Source organism: Netta rufina, assembly GCF_964035555.1.
Source record: "Netta rufina genome assembly, chromosome: 7".
Taxonomy (NCBI): Eukaryota; Metazoa; Chordata; class Aves; order Anseriformes; family Anatidae; genus Netta; species Netta rufina.
In genome coordinates this window covers 31009985-31028252 of record NC_140130.1, presented here as the reverse complement: position 1 = coordinate 31028252, position 18268 = coordinate 31009985, and positions in this window count along the sequence as shown.

The following is an 18268-nucleotide window of genomic DNA, read 5'->3' as shown; positions in this document are numbered from 1 at the left end:
TATAACATTGAACATGTTAGTAAAGTTACAAGGAATTATGAAAATCAAATCTCTCATTCCTCCATTCCACGTTAATAAATGAAATGTTCACTTAATTTGTACTAGTGCCATTTTATGAGGGAGGGGTAAGACTAGCTGTTAAAGGAAGCTGTTACTCTCTTGTCTGTTCTACATATGGATAATGTGATAGAAGGCTACCACGCTCAGTACATTCCAGTTTGAAAACCATATGCCATTTTAAGGTATTGTGCAATGCTTATTTAAGTATCAATACATCCCATCCTGGAGGACAATGGCAGTTACATGGAGATTTTTGTAGTGTATCTACAATGTGTTTTTTTTTTTTTTTTTTACAATATATAGCAATGCAGATCAGCTGTTAGTAAATGAATGGTTATTTATGACAGACAAGTATCCTCCAAGGCTAAATGCTGACAAGTTTAAAAGTGAGCAACTTAATAAGCTTTTAGGTACCTGCAATATTTAAATGAAGTCCAGTATTCAAAAGGGAAAGAGCTTCCTGGGATCATCCTTTGCTTTAGCCTTAAAAAGATCTGCTGTGTGATGAAGAGGGACCGAGCAGAGACACATTGGATAGATTTCACTGTTGGAGAGGGAAAGCGAAACAAAACAAACACCACCAACAAAAAGCTGAAGTTAGCAGCACAGGATTGCAATTTTAAGGGATCTGTTTGCCCAGCGTGTGCCAGATTCTTTTTTTAACAGAAGGTAACAGAGCATCCTTCATGAGCAAGATCTGGCACCACTGCTTTCTTAGTCCCTCTGCCATTGTAGTATTAACTTTAAACTGGCCACTTCCATAAGAAAGTTAGAAAGTGTCCGATGAAATTTGGGGTCTGCAGCACATGGCTGGCCAGATTGCCTCTACTGGTACTTGAAGTGGGTGTCTGGCTTCTCGTGGAGTCTGACAAGTACAATGCCAAAAAGTGTCATAGCACCTCTTTCTCTAAATGATTAATCTGGGGCCTTCGTAGGTGATGAATGTCTCCTTCTCCGATAACTTGCTGCTTACATTACAAATTCCTTGAAAATTGACTCCCTGGGACATCTTTACAGAAAACACCAAGAGTCTCCATTTAAATTTAATGAATTTATTTTGCAGTTCGCTAAGGACTTGTACAATGCGTTAAAATCTGCCTCTTGGAGGCCAGAGCTTTGTCCAAATAACAGCAGCTTAATGGCATCCTTTAAAAACAGCTGCTGACTCTCAAGCCGTAAGTATTTCTATTTCCTAGTAATAAGTTTTTGTCATTAAAGTAGCTTATTTCATTAACTTACAATTCATAGCTTAAACATGCTTATATTTTGCTAATTTTAGATTACTTAGTACTTATTTTTAAGGAACACAATCACAAAATGCAAAATGTCACTAAAAAAAAAAGACTTGCCTTGTGCATAGAATTTCATTTCAATAAGCATTCTTCAATGCACTATTTTAAGGGAATTTTTACATGCTTTTCTAAATCAAATCATCACAATTGTATAACAAAAAGCAATTCAAAGTGTTTATGTGGTTTATAGTTTCAATTCCTTTATAGATATCAGCTCCCATATTTTAGGATTCGAAAGCTACCACAGTTAGATATTTAACTTGTAAAGTAACATTGTGAGATCACAAATTATTACTTTCCAAAATTTACATAGCCAAAGTATCTGATATACTCTTTTGTGTACTGTAGAAGTTAAAAATGAGCTCTGGGAGAATTGAGATTTTCCTAAGTTAATTAAATAAATAAATTAAATTATACAAACCTTTGGGATAAACTGCAGTGCAACTACTTTTGGGTATATAGCCCAAAGCACTCCTTTATCAAAGAGGCTAGCATCAAATTTGCTTTCCTTTGTTTATAAAACGGAGCACGAGAATAGGAGTCACATTACAACAGGTGCTAGGTACTGCTATTATGGAAAAAAAATATATTGACACAATGAGAGAAGTGGTCTTGACTTTTGTGTGCGCATGAAGTATGTGAGTGCCAGGCTTATGTATTTCCAGAATCAGACATTTCTTATATTATCCTATTTAAAGACTTGTATAAATAATGTGGCCTTTAACAATGTGAAATAGTTATTGTTGGCTACAATACATGTATTAATGCATGTATTAATCAAGTTCACTTGATTAATGTTACTGCAGTTTGAGACCTTCTTGTAATTGGCCTCATCATAATCCACACACAGAATACAGAGAAGTAGCATGAATTTTAAGTTGAGAGACTAAATGAAAGGAGCAGCCAACAGCAGTGGGGAGAAATAAAATAATCCTAATTAAAAGCAAAAGAATTATGTGATCTGAATTAAGATTCAGTTGGTGGGTACTGAAAACTGTTTTTTCTGGCAAGCAATTACAAGTGTCCAGTATAACAGCTTGGGAGAAAAAAAAAATAATTAAAAAAAAAAAAAAAAACACCCTTCATGTATGATGGTATACATTTTTCTAGCTCTTTATAAACCAAATATTATGTTAAAGACTTATGCTTAACCTTTGTTACATTGGGCATTATTTCAGAGAGTTGAAGCATCCTTTTTTGCTAGAGTTGCACATGATTGTATTTACTAATGGGGACTTAGTTATCCTATCTGTTTCACAATTTTCTGTAGTAGTTTTAAGTTCTGAACGTTTCACCACATTCTATTTAGAGCATTATTTAAAGCTTGTTCCAGTTCTCTTCATTCTTATGCGTGCTGATGTGCTAAACCGCTCCAGAAAGTGGCTCCGCTCTCACCATATTTGGAGGCCATTCCTCTTCTTCGCTCTTTGGCTGGGTTGGATGGGGACCTCTATGTAAAGTAACAATCAAAATATGTGACAGGAGCTGCCTGCCAAAACTGGGATCAAAGCAAATTTATAAAGGGCTCATTTGAAAATTATCTTGAGCCTTGGAAGAATGACTGAAAGCCACAGTCTAAATAGAACAAAAGATAGTGAATAGCCGAGGTGGGAACAAAGTTCTTGAGTACAGGTGAAGATTTGCAACTACCTTGTCATAAGTGAAGGGAAGCAAATAAGCAGATGGGTTTCCAAATGCATATCCATCAGGATGGGATAAGCAGGTCCTGTTTAGGCTTAGTATACACAAATAGTTCAATGCTCTTTAGCTAAGACATGTTAACATGTAAAGTAGCTCTTCTTGATAATATCATATGGTACATTAACTTGTCTGAAAAGTTACTAGGTTTGGAGATGAAAATTTGTAAAATATGTGAACATTTAGCTTAAATTCATTAGTATTAGCCTGTTCATCTGAATAAAGAGACCATTTTTTTCCTTCCCATGTATCCAGCTGAGAATTGTGTAGTGTTGCAAACTACAACTGATGTAACTGAGTAGATGGCTGTACTTTGCAGTTGAATATGTGTGTTAATAAAGAAAAGCTAGCTTTGGAGAAAAGAGTTCTGTGAAAAACCTAACCAAAGCCTCTCTCACAAACACGGTATTTTTCAAAGTCCTGGGATTATAAGGTGTTCAGGAACAAAGAAGTAGAAAACAAAAAAAAACAAAAAAAAAACAACATTCGGCTGTGATGGTTTTAAACAACTGTGAGTTATGCATTTAGGTAAAAAAGTGAAACGCTAATTTTAGGAGAGGAAGTAAGACAGTTTTTAGATAGGCACTGTATTAAAGATTGACCTTATGCTAATATATAAGGTAGCTGTAGACAGGAACAGCATCTCACTCCGAATATAGAAGGTGAGGAATGAGCTTGCTGAGTTTTCCTGTGGCAGGCATGAGAAGCAATAACCAGCTGCTTACAGGAGGCAATAACTGGCTAGCAACAGTAAGCATCACACTTAAGAGTGTGCTAGATGCTGTGAACACAAATAGGAACAGATTTCTGAGATTTTTCTATTACCTGGAGAAAAGTACACAAATATTCTCCCAAAATAAATTACTTGAATTGCAAGTCCCTGTTTTTATTTATATATTTCTCTGTTTGCCCAAAGGACAATTAGCAGATACATAAAATATTAAATAAAATATTAAGTATTTCATTGCTTTATAGGAGTCTTTCTTTGACTCAGCTTCAGAAGACAAATCGTGGATTTTAATATGACAAAAAGCCAATGGAGTCCTTGCTCTGTTCAAAGACTGACACAGGAACAGGGACTGAGAAGGAGACACATTAGGCTGGTAGAGCTCTTTCTACAAGTAAAATCTTTTTAGTGCAATGGTGATCATTGGTCAGGAGCACTCAGCACTTGTTGTGATATGTGGTCTTAATGTCCTGGGAAACACCCTTCCCCGATTTCATCCCCGTACAGGGTAGGTATCAGTCTGGTTTGGGAAGAGTTATTCATACATCAGTGGCCAGATGAAACACTCACTCACTGCAACCCCAAATGCAAAGTGATACTTTCAATGTATTTTAGAAGTCTGTGCTCATTAAGAGACTTAGGTATAAGAGCATCACCTTTTTCTCAGGGTAGATCTAGGGGTGGTGCTTGGACAGCAATGTCAATCTGAAAACCTTTGAGCAAACTGTCTGGAGACCTTATGGTTTGTACAGTGGCAGATCTCAGCATGACATTTGGATTATTGTTATTCTTTTTCTATGGTACACTTTGAAACCACAGTATATTATATTAACTTGTATCTCTCAACTGCTGGATATTAATTATTTAGGCATTGGAAAACTGACGTCCCCTGCTTCCCTCAGGTGCAAAATCTGTTTATTTTAGTTGTGGCCCTGGAGTTTTCACTGTCTATTGCTACCTGTGAGGAAAGATGGAAGCAAACCTGCCAACAACCACAATCAATCCACTTGTGAAGTGGGTTTTTGTTTTGTCTATAGGCCCTTACTAAGTAGAAAGTTGTGAAATTCTCAATAAACCTTTTTTTTTTTTTTTTTCTTCAAACTTTGAAATTAGTGTCAGACTTTGGCATTATGCCAGGTCAATATGAGCTCAAAAGGCCACTAAATTCCAATATTAGCAGTTATTCCCACTTTTCAGTTATGTTAATGACTATTTTGGATCCAGGGCAGCAGACCCTTACTACACCTGTTTTCAAAGTAGCGATTAGCTTTATTGAAACACAGGAAAATTTAGGGATGAATATAAATCCTGGTTGCTAGGAAATATTCTGGGTTGTCTAATGGTAAACTTATATAAAAAAAAAAAAATGTGTGTTTGTATCCCAAGATCTTTGAGAGATGGCAGCAGCATCAGTCCATTCCTTTCTGAGACCTATCCTTCCTCTGACACACAGGTAAGCAGCTGAAGACATTGATTTGCACATCAATTCTGAATAAGCCATTTCATTAGCTGTTGAAATACTCTTACAAGCTGGTTCACCTGTATTTTAAATTTGGCTTCTAATTGGTATAGACTTTGCACTTCAGAAAGCTGTAAAAATTTGTTGCAGAACAATAATAAATAGCATACTGCCCAAGCATATTGCATTTCTTTACTAATACTCATTGAACATATTTTCCAGATATACTTGTGTATATTTAAGTATGTATCTGAATAACTCTGCTTTTAAATTCAAGAGTCAAGTAGCTACTTTGTATGCCACGCTTATCTTAAATAGAGTTTGATTTAAAACATTTATCTTCCCCCGTATCATCTCCCATGTCAAAGCACATTTAAATCACATTCTGTTCCTAATATCCCTTGTGTTTAAAATGGTATCAGAGTACAAAAAAAGTTTGATGAGTGCTCTGTTGTTTGCCCACTTTGTAGTTATTAGCTTACTCAGTCATTGTTTTGAATATATCGCTGAAGTTGAGAAAGAGACATTTTAGCAAAGTAAACTTTTAAAAATTAAAACCAAGGTCAGACTGCAGGGCTAGTAATACTAGAAGATTGTAATTTAAGATGGGTCCAATTATGCAAAATCATGTGTTGAGTTACAGCCTCATTTTCTCCATTAGGATCTGTGAGGTTGCATAGGTAGAAATAGAGGAAATTCAGGAGTGTTTTTTTTTCTTTTTTTCTCCCTTAATCATGGCAAAGGAAAATGCAGTGCTTGCAGAAGTGCTCATTTTTAGATCAGTAGCTCAACAGGAAAACTCTTCTTCCAGGAATGTGTAGTAAGGGCATCACTTCGGTGAAGGCAACAGACTCAGCGCGAGACTTTGGAGGGATTTGGCACCTTGTGGTATTGTGTTGATTTTACATGTAAGACATTTAGGCAACACCTCTGAATCTAGAAATAAATTCCAGTTGAGAGACAGAAAGCGACTCTCTAAATCAGAGAAGATTTTATTGGTTTTATATTCTTAGTGTTTAAACCAAATGCCATCACAGCTAAGTAAGTGTTTTTTTCCAATTACTTAACTTTTCCTTGTCCTTATTCTGTTCTTTATCTGTTCCTTCAGGTAATTGGAAAGTACTAGAAAGCGTGCAGTGGTGCCAAACAGTGGTTCCCAGAAAGGCCAGAGTTCCTGCCATTATATGTTCTCAACTTCCATGTGAACGAGGCAGACGGTTTCATATTTTTGATTGTTTATATTAAAGCATTCTTAATAAGAGAAACAGAGAGATTATGTTCAATCAAACCAGAAACAGTTCTGAATATGTTTAAGCAAGTTTCTGCATTAATAAACAAAACTACTGGGTATTTTTTTCAATCACGCAAACATGAAAAAAGTCATCAGCATTTACTAAAGCATTTGTACAATGCTCAAGGCAAGTTCCAGCTGGATTCTCTTAAAAACTTCAACCTTTTCTAATAAATGACTCATAAACCTATTGTAGCGAGGAAGCTTTTCAGAAAATTTATTCAATTAAAAGGGATTTTCACCATTTGAACAAATGTTAAGTTATCATAAATATATTCTTGTTATATGAGGAAAAGAACACATGTTGCTTTTGCAATGCATTTTTCTTTCAAGCAGCCAGAAAATGAATTTCAGAACAGACAAATTTACTACCATAATTGTTGAAATGTTTTTGAAAGAGGGATGCTTGCTACTGGGCAGGGCTGATGCACATGGTATGAAGTTCTTGTACCATCTCTTTGTGTAATTAGCAGACTACGTGGGACATCATTGTCAAATTAATTCTTTAATAATTCTACTGGGCCAAACAGCCTTGTATTATCTTCTGCAAATAAAAGTATTTGTAAATATTGAATCACTGATGGGAACTGAATTCTAAACCCTAAGTTCTGTCATTCTCCAGGACCAGCTTTCATCTTCTGATGTTGTTTAGCCCCCAAGGCACCTGTTCTCCCTCCTGTGGCTGGCAGGTGAAATCTTGTTTCAAGCTCTTTCTCCCATCAGTAGCTTCTCCTTCACCTCCAGGATCTCTCATATTAAAATCATTTGCCTCTCTTACTTGCTCAGTGGTTAGTGTCCGCACTGGGTCAGGAAACCATCTGGTGAGGCATTGTAATGTTTGCCTCCAGGTTGTACTGGTTGCTTTTAGCATACTTTTTTTTTTTCAGATATTCCTGTGTTTACCTAAAGAAAATTATTGCTAAAAAGATAGTGGCACAGCCTGAGAGAGGAGAAAAATTTGAATTTAAATATCCATCTTTATCATGTCATATCCATCTTTATCATGTCAATACTAGGAGAAGTAGTCTGTGTAATAAGGCCACTACCAAGTCCAGCCAAGAAGGCCGAAATGTTTCTTCATGACCAAAATGTTAACAGGAAAAAAAAAATCCTAGTCAAATATTTTTTAATATATGTTGGACATCACTTTTCACCAAGTGCTACAGGGACATTTTTATCCTAGAATCATGAAATAATTCAGGTTGGAAGGGACCTCAATTTGGGTCAACTCCTATAGTTGGGCAACATCCCCTTACCAGGAAATGTGTGTCAATTAAATAGCTTCCTCATAAGAATATAACCAACCTTCATGTTGTTTGTATCTTAAAATGCAGAATTGAACTGGGTAGTTTCTTTTAAGATGTAAAAACAAAACAAAACAAAACAAAAAAAAAAAAAAAAGAGTTTTCAATCTTTTATTCTTGTATTCTGTTTTACTAATTCTAACATGACTACATTTGTGAGTGATAGATAAGGGATTAGGTCATCTTCTAGTTGGCTAAATGAGTTGATAATAAGGAATTCAAACTGACATTGCAAAACTACTCAGAGATGTGTGCAGATAAGTATTACCTCTATGGGTACATTAAAAGAGAATATGACTTCTAGGAATCCAGGAGAAACCCTTTATTCAAACTAATATGAACAGTATGATAAGCAATATTAAAATTTACATTTTTACTCTGATAAAACCAAAAATATTCAAGCTATGTTTGTGACAAAATTACTACTGAAGCAATAAGAACAACGATAAGCTTTTTTTTTTTTTAATATTATATTTTTGTATGATTATATATTCTCCAAGGATCATGTTAGCAAGTGCCAGTTTGTAAAAAGGATAGGACTGTACCTAACTACAGTTAGGTACATCAATAATAGTTCTCATCATCAAATAAAGTTCTCATTGAAAATGAAGGAGAAAAATTAAAAAACACTGAAGGCCTATAAACAGATGTAAATGGAGAATAAAAAATGGAATATTCAGTCTATTAATGTATCTACTGATATTAAAGAGACAAAAATGTCAGTAATCTAGAATAACGTAAAATACTCTTCAAGGAATTTAAAATTGTGGAAGGTTACTATTAAATGTATATTTATCAAAAAGTCAGAGAGGGTAAAGGCAGTTGGGTTAACAGAAACAAGATAAGATCAGTGTGAACACTGAGTAAAGAAGAAAGTTCAGGAACCAGCTTGGACAATCACATTCTGGTATGCAATAAAGCAGGGAACATTACATTACCATGTAATGGTAAACCTTCTACACACAAATGTTTTTATTGTGGTAGCAATAAGGAAAAGCTTGCCCAAGCACAGCCAATACTCTTATTGTTTTTTATTATTATTATTTTTAAAGGATAATTCTATGAAATTCATCATTTTTACCTAAAGGTCAACAAATATCTACCATAAATTACAAGCCACAGGGAAATAAATATTTCTGTGAACTATGTCAAATTAATTTAAATCAAAATAGTAAACTAAATAAATAAATAAATCAAAATAATAACAATCAAGAAGAAAGCAGAGTACACCATATCTAGTGTATGTTATTGAAGCACTTGTATAATTTTTTTTGTATATATATATTTATCTTTGCATTTTTTATATGTTAGATAATGATTGTATCACCATTTGTGTTGAAACTATAATTCCAATGGATTAAAAATATAGGAATTAATCTTGTTGATGCTACTGAAATAAATTACCCTAAGTAGGCTATATATATAAGAAAACAATATAAATGCATGTAAATTCAATTATTAAACAAAGGGAATATTGTATTTAATTTAAAAATTGAATCAATTTGCTTACATTCATCCTTATCCTCCATAATTTCAGAGATAGATCTCTTCCTCTTACACTGTATTGTTATACACAGATAGGAAAAAGAGAATAATCCCCTTTTCATTTTTTAATTTCTGTTTGATTATTTTTTTTTCAGTTGTGGTTGAGCAAATTACAAATCAGAACCAGTGGAATAAACTGATGCAGATGAAATATTCTTGTATAATAGAAGATGCTCATGTTGCCATAACCTGGTTTAAGACAAGCTAGTACAGATGTTTAGCCAGGATTTCTAACTCAGCACTTGACTTTCTTCAAAATTAAAAATAAATAAATAAATTGCACTGGCTTGGATATTTCTAGATTTTAAATGATTGAACGGATTATGACAAAATTAGAACTAACAAAGATTATTGCAAATTTACTGAAATGCAGTCATTTTTGATTTAAAGAAAATCTTAACATTTTAAAGTTGTTTCTCTTAGTCACACCAATTCATAGTGAACAAATGGAAAACAAAGCAAGAAATATTAAATTTAAAACATCTAATCCAATGGTTCCATACTTTCTAAATCATTAATAATCCAATCCAACAGTTGCTCAAACTGAAACCAGAAGACTGAGCACAACAAAATCTGGATGGGGAAAAGATATAAACAAAGCTTGAGAAGGGCATGAACTGTGCTCTGATTTCCATATAAGCAAAATCTTGGTTTTCATAATATTGAATGAAAATAAGTTAAAAGTATTTTATCTTGGTTTAAAAGAGCAGAATTTGGCCACAGTATTGATGGTCATTAAACTGAAAATATTTTTAATCCTTACATATTATCATGAATTTATCATTGTTTAACCACTCCGGACTCCCATAAAGTAAACTGATACAGGCTTAGGCTATAACTTGTAACTTATGTTTGAAATCCCAAGTCACTGGACTGAAGTAAAACTCATGGTTCAAAAAGGCACAATATTTTCACACAAGGAAAGCAAAACAAAAAGGAAAGAACAAATCTCCTTTTGAAATAGACTTTATTATTTGGTTTTGCTGGACTTACATTTTTTCTAAGGGAGATTTAGGGTGCTTAATGTACAATAATTAAAAAATTGAGGATTTATTATGATACTTCAAAATATCATAAAGGCTTATGTAAACCAGAGTTCAAATTGCAATTAATCTAGTTCCTTGGAGCTATTTAAGCTAGAAAGAACTCATGAGTTTTAGAGTCTAGGTTTTTATGAAGCATATTATCCTAAGTGGGCCAATCTGAAAATCACCATTGTAAGAGTATGTTATATTTGGCTGAGATCTGCAATTGTTAGGAGTCAATCCAAAATTCAGTGAAGTCATGGATTTTCATCAAGTCCGTATATATTAATATGGACTAGATCTGTTACACATCAGCTAACAATGATCTTTCTTTACATGTATGTGCATTCACTTTCTAAATTCGATTACCAATATATATATTCCTTAAGCCCTACAAAGTACTTTTCTTGGAAAAAATACCTTGCCTGTCAATTTTTCAACCAGTGATTATAAGTAGTCATGGTAAATCGTATGAGCTGCGGTGAGACTAATCCAGGCAGAGGAAGACCTGTGCAAGCATCAGGAGCATAGGCATCCAATTTTTCAAAGAAATATAAGTATATTTAAGTATTTAAATCATACATGAATTTTGAATAAGATGCACCAATAAGCTTAGGGAGTTTCTTAGCATTACTTTTCTTGAGAAACTATTGGGCTAATTTCCACGAGAATTTATCATCACATACGAAATTGCCGCAGTTAAGAAAATTGCTGTTTGATGTATAAAGGGGTGAATTGTTCTTCTGAAAGCAAGGTATTATAGAGTTTGGCACTTGTTATACTAGGTTATATGAACTGTGAATGTTCTACAATGTTCTCCTGTACCTAATCGGCTCTAACTGTTGATATGTCTCTGAATGAGTCTTGTAAAAGGTGGTCCCATGAGTGCACTCCAATTTTGGAAACTTTGTTACAGCAAATGGAATAAAAGTTTTGATAATCAAGTAACATATATGCTCACTGTAGCATGTAAATTACACCACTTCTGTTTCTCTAGATTCACTTTAAAAATATTTGATTGGCACCACACTCTTTGCATATGGTTATAGATTTTCCTAGTGGTATAGGTGAAAAAGCTTTTTGCAACAGACTGTAGATTATTCATTGGTGCAAGTGAGTCTAAGAACACTGTTGAGGTATTTAATCTGTCATTTTGATTGACTGGGACAAAATAACACGTAGCCTACACTGAGCTAGACTCTCTTCTGTAATTAAGATTTTTATGGAGTTCTTTTTAAAGATGGAAATGATACCTTTTATTTATTTATTTATTTTTATGATGGGAGAGAAATAAGTGAGCAGGACAAAGAGCACATTAGTGGTTAAAGAGCTGGCCAGGCTGTAGGAAATTCAGGTTTTCTGTCCTCTTCTGCAAGATTCTGTCAGGGTCCAGACCATCTGCTTTATAAGAAGATGCTTTTTCCCTGGCCAGTCAAATTTTTAGGTGCAAGCACACACACTCCCAGTAACTGTCCTGGGATGATTACACAGACACAAACAGATGTTAAGTCACAATGACAAAGTGAATAAGATGTCAGAAAGGATAGACCTTTATCTTCTGTACTGTGGATGGGAGGGAAGATGCTGATCTGCTAGGCAGAGCAACCAAGGACAAGTCATGCTGAGGCGTACAGAACCACAGCTGAGGCTCTTGCCATCAGATTTACAGTGGCATTGGGATTTGCTGCAAAATAGGTCGTGAAGTGCCCCAGGATCTCACTCACCTGCCTCAAGAGTGCTATAGAGACTTTGGTTATGTGTCACGCACCTTTCCCTTTCCTTGCAACATCTCTGCTTCACTCATTGGTCGGGAAGCCTAGTATGCGTGGCTGCTGTGCTGCTGCAGTAGCTGTTGATGCAGCAAGGCAAGTTCATCTCACCCACCTGCTCTAAGATAATTAGTTAATAACTATAAAATATGTAACTGCAAGACTGTTGAGGGCCTTGAAATGTCTCTAAAATATGTGAGTCTTTAAAGCTTGACTCCTCTAGGTAATTGGGAGAGGAAGGGGAGAAAGCAAGAGGTATAATTTCAGCTCTCAACATGAGCACAGTAAAACCTGCAGGAAAAATTATATGTGAGCAATCAGGAAACTCTAACACTGTTATTTCTCAGCTCTGGAGCATTTGACTTTATAAACCTATCTTTCTAACATTTTTAGAGTTGTAATTTGATATAATTTTAACACAAGACTGTTTTCTACCAGCACTGGGAGAAGGTACGAACACAGTTTTCCTGCAGGTGAAGAATCTTGCATCTCTGGAGAGTCACCTGAGACTGAGCAAGCTTATTCACAAATTTAAGAGTAACGATGCTGTTCATTGGTGTTCCAACAGACATCAAGGTGTCAACAAGGTTTGGGCTGTCGCGATGCCCGCTCTGGAACAGCCTGTTCTTACAGTGTTAGAAGACATGAGCTGGCAGGCTTATATTTGCCTCTGGGGCTTTCTTCCTCAGCTTTGTATGTTCTGGGAAGCCTTGCTCCTGCCCCTGCTGCTGGACTCTCCCTGAATCTCCTGGGAGATGTCTTCCCTTCATGGGGCGAAGGCACAGCACCCAGTCATGCTCTGCTGCATACCAGGCAGCCAGAATAGGAACTTCCAACAGCTGATGGTGAGAACTTTGTTTTGTAAATCACAGATGAGTCTTAGTTACCAGGCTGGGGGAGGCTGCTGAAAAATAGCTGCTAGGCAGTGGATCTGTCCTGTAGCATAAAAATCGTGTACACAGAAAGCTTGGTTTATAAGTGCACAGAGAAATAAATGGTTCAGATCAAATTCTGCTCTTAACATCAAGAAATTCTGTGCAAGCCCAAGAAACACTGAGAAAAGCTGTATTGCTCTGTATTTCTCTGATTGAAGGGGTCATAATTTGCCCTCAATTAATTTTAGCTAAGCGCGGATCTAAACTAAACACTTGGAGCTGACCCTCCTCAGATTCAAAAAGTGTCCGGAGGAGCTCTGGCTGCAGCTGCAGCTCTTGGCTCCCGTCTCGCACTCTGACTGCAGAACTGACCTTTTGAGTTTACCTGCGCGTATGTACAGGAGAACTTCAGAAGATAAAAAGTTAATATGAGTGAAGTTTAGGGCCAACATGCTTGCACTCTGAAGGCAGGTTAATCACCCTCTTAACATCCTGTATTTCCCCTGGCAAGTAATGACATTAAGCTTCAATCACATCAACCTTTTTTTAACACTGCCCTCAAGAAAGATTTGGAAAAGATAAGCATTTCCCGTAACATTTCCCCCTCCCCCTGCCCTCTGCCCAAGATAATCTCTCATTAACTCTACCAGCAGATTTTCTCATGGCAAGAACATTAAACAGAACAACTTTTTTTTTTTTTTTTAATGTGCTTCTGACAAATTTTTTAATTTTGTATCTTTTTTTTTTTTTTTTTTAATTTTCATTTCTGTCTCCCTGATGTAGCAGACATAATTTATTGGGATAGCTTATGCACTATTACTTCAGTCAGAGTTTAATACGTATCGTGAAGGATAAATAGATAGCCTGGTGACTGCTGTAAATTACGGAAGCTCAGGTATTGCATTAGTCTTTGTTAAATATTGTCAGCCTCGAGTTACTTTATGTCACCCAGGTTTAACAGGATGTTAGCAGTGTTATTGTGGCCAGTAAGGAACATACAATTGAAAGTGGAGCAGGTGTTTGCATCACAGCTATATAGTGCTTTGCATTAGTATATCATAAAATATGATTGGTCCTCCTAAGCTTAGCTTCTATTTTTATTTATGACACTAGTCTTTGCACTTAGGCATTGAGTTATATTTCTATGACAGGGTTGCTGTTATCAATGATTTTATCTCATGTGCATTGGTACTTGCAATATTTTCTGTTAACTTTAGTATTTGTCCTTTTTTGCTGTGTGACTTGGTTTAAGAATGTGAAAGCCTACATAAATCTTGCCTTAATATTCTGGACTGTAGGAGGTAAAAAGTTATTTTTTTTTTTTCTTTTTCTACTGCAGGGATTGTTCTAAATTTTATCATGTGTTCACTAACTTTAAATTACACTCTTGAAAATGCTTGTATTTGTGATTACCTTTAGCATCAAAAAAAAAAAGAATGCATGAAATCAGTGCTGTTCTTTTTGCTGTTCAAATTAAATGTTTAGAAAATGAGGTCCTGAATTAGAATGCTATAGAGAAAGCAGACTTTAATTGTTAATATTCTTTTTTTTTTTCCCCTCATTGTGTAGTTGTCAAAATTAAATGTTTTAATTAGAAAATGTTGCTTTTTTTTTTTTTTTTTACTTTCTAGGAATGTGTTTTTGTTGTTGTTGTTTGTTTGTTTTAGATTTGTTTTTTTTGTGTGTGTGTGTGTGTTTTTTTTTTTTTTTTTGTATGAATTCTGCATGAACTTCATTACAAAATCATGTATCAGTAAAACAACTCCCCTAATGATTTTACAAGTTTTCTGAACCTTTTTCCTCATTATGCTTTACTGACTTGCAACCAAGTGCAAGATCGGAAGACAGATTTTTCAGCCCTCTGCAAGCTGTAGCCTCAGAAAATATAATTCTTATTCTTCCTTATCCGGTATGTAGGATCCCTTATGGAGATCCACCTAAGACAGGGAGGATGTATTACTGCGGTTTTGCAATCACTGTACTTACTTCATTGCTGTTTGGCACGTGATATGATGAAAGCGAAGCCACTTGTCTTGTTGCTTAATTAGTTTCAAGGCTGCAGAGAACGTTACAGGGAGAACTTTCCCTCCTGAGCTCATAAGCAAAATGAAATGTCTCAAACAGCAGCAACGATGACAAAACAGAGTTGCAGCTCCACAGCTGAGCCTGGGGGGCTGACCAGGCTGAGCAGGGGGGTGAAGCCTTGCTGTGGAATTGTCTCTGTGGCACTACAGATCTCCAAAGCATGTGCCAAGTTATTCTGTGCAAAATGCAGACTCTCACTTCAAAACCATCAGATCCATTTGCGTTTTATCGGCATGTTGATTGTCCCTGGGTCCCACTTTCCTAGTAGCAGAAATGGTTGCTTTACCTTGGAAAATATGAAGGTCAGATGTAACTTCTGAAGAGCAGCCAGGAAAAGCAAAGTAGACCTATCCTTGGGATCCCTGCCCATCTTGCAGGAAGCATCACCTACCACACTACCAGACTTTAGTTATAGTAGTAGACATCTGGTAGTATAACAAGAAAAGATAAATATTTACTAGTTTCAAGTTGAAAAAATTGCCTTGTTCCTGGGACGACAGGTTTCTAGGGATCCCCAGACAAGAGCATGTTTTTCCACTGTTGGGTATCCTTATGTGTGAGGCACCTCTACAAAGCAGTTGTAATTCTGGCCTGCTTAGTAACAGTTACTCTCTCTGCTTGGTGTCAACTCTAAATATATATTCGAGTGTTATGAACACTACCAATGCAAAGTGGCAGGAGGTATTAAAATAATGCTTAAAATTGCTGCCACTGTGTTTAGTTCATTCACAGTCATTGCCGTGACGGAGGTGGTTTCTAGAAGCATTTATTGTCCATGCTTGCACTCATTGCAATGCAGACTGAATGCCTCTGCATAAACAATTAATCTTCTTTGCATCAGGCACCCTTTTGATAAATACTGCTGTTGCAACTTGTTTGCACAGGGTGAAGACCTATCACTTAAAAACATTTACTTGATGTATTTACATATAATTTTGCATTCTCTCAAGACCTGTTGGCAACATTAAGTTATTCTCCAATGTCAGCTGTTACAAGGTTGTGAACTTCTTGGCTTTTCAGCACTGCATAGAAACAAAACACTTGCAGTTGCTTTGCCATTTGGCTGTAATGTTGCTTTCCATTTAACAAAAAAGCATTTCTTGGATGTCATGTGAGCATCAGTATCAGATTTCCAAGCGATTATAATGGTGGCACAGGTAGATCTAAAACTGTTGCTACTGCTGGTGTGTACTAAACCTTTAGTAAGGTCTTTGATGTTCTACCTGAGTGCTTACAAACTGTTGCCACCTTAGTCTGTCAGCATTTTTGATGTTCCAAAATGCGAAAACGATAACCACATATCATTAGCAACCTGTTGCTGTTCAAAGATAAAAGTCAGTGAGGGCAAAAGCAACATTAATAGCCACACTGTTATCTTACAGGCATCTTAGCTGAGCTGTGCCGTGTAGTAAGATATGTCTTGCAGCCATTAGAATAATTAATCAACAAAATGACACATTAATGAGGACTTTAGAGATGCCTAGATGGGTTCAGAAAAATGATCCTGTATGTCTGAAGCCAGGACAGTTCTCTGAACAAATGTTTTTTAGAATGATTGTTTGATTTGCCTGAGAGAAAAAGAAAAAATGTGAAACTCTGAAATACTGCTTTTTGCTTATTTGTTTGTTTTCTTGCGGCTTTCTTTTTGTTGTAGGTGGTGTTTTTGTTGGTGGTGGTTTTGTGTTTTTTTGTGTGTGTGTTAATTTTTTTTAAGCAAGAAGTAACTTAGATAGGGCTGTGGTTGCAATCATCTGTCACTGAAATGCCTGTAGGTCTGGACGATAGTTTGGGAAAGAAATCCCCTCCTAAATGTTGATAGGAAAGTGCTTGGAAGCAAAGTGCTTAGTAACAATCAGAAGAGATGACAGATTGTATTATTGCACAACAATAAGTCTTCAAGGTATTAGAGGTATCAATTTACAGCCCTTTTCATCATTACCTGCCTCAGTCTGACTCTAATCACAGCAATAGAAACTGGGGTAGCTCCATGGGTGTTTGTGACTTTCTCTGAATATTTATGAAGGTTATAAATGAAATCAGGATCTTGCTCTCTGTTCTTAGCCCATCTGTATAAGCATGAAGGCCAAATGAAGCTTTTAGTCATTATACTTAATTGGATGAATGGCCTTCAAAGCTGTCAATAAGTGGTGTGTTCACAGTAAGGTAATTAATAACGCTATTTCCTTTTGGAAGACATATCATTAGCCATTATTTCTCAAGATACAACACTGATGTCTTTATTCAAAGAGGTAATTGCAGGTTACCCACCAATTCCCCACCAGTGACATCATCTTTGCAAACTGAATCTCACAATCTGTCACTTCTGAATTCATAATTAGGATATTTTTCTAATGACAAGTGAATGTTATTGAAAGAAATACCTACTTTGTCTTTACAGGAATAAGCACAGCCTCACTGAAGAGTGGGGGGCTTGTAGCACACATAAGGTTTGTGAGTTGTTAGACCGAACATCTGGGCCCTCCAGAATGACTGTATTGATGGATCCAGCAAAAGTCACGAAGGCAAATGGACAGCTGTATCACTACCAGTTTGTCACCAACAATTGTGATTGCATATTTGAACAGATGTTCAAAAAATATTCTCTGGTGCAGAATTTATTTGCTAATTCAGAAGTATTTTATAATAACAGATAAAGAGGGTCTGTTAGATTGCCTCCATTCAGTCTTCTAGAAAATATGAAATATACAATTTGAATGTAATTTTTCTCTCCTTTTAATTAGCTAATTTGCTATGCAGTGTGGTTGGTTTCTAAGACTATTCTGGCAAGTCAGAAACATGGACAACAATGAGATACTTCAGTGCTTCTTATTTGTTCATTCTGTTTTAAAATATATGTGTACAAATAACAAGAATCATTCCCCTAGAGGTGAACAGCCCTTACTAGTGTTGTAAAGCTATACAGGTGAAATACGTTGCATTTATGTCTGTATGAAATCCTTAAAAACAAACGTTGTTTTCAGCTATCTTAGAGAGTTACTTTTCCTCTCACATTGGCCATCAGGCTTTTTTTGGTGTCTTGTGAGCTTTGTAAAGGTATAAGCAACAGCATGGTTTGTGCACTGACTTTGATCTGCAGACTTAAAACAAATATTTGTCACAAGTATTTGTCACAGACCC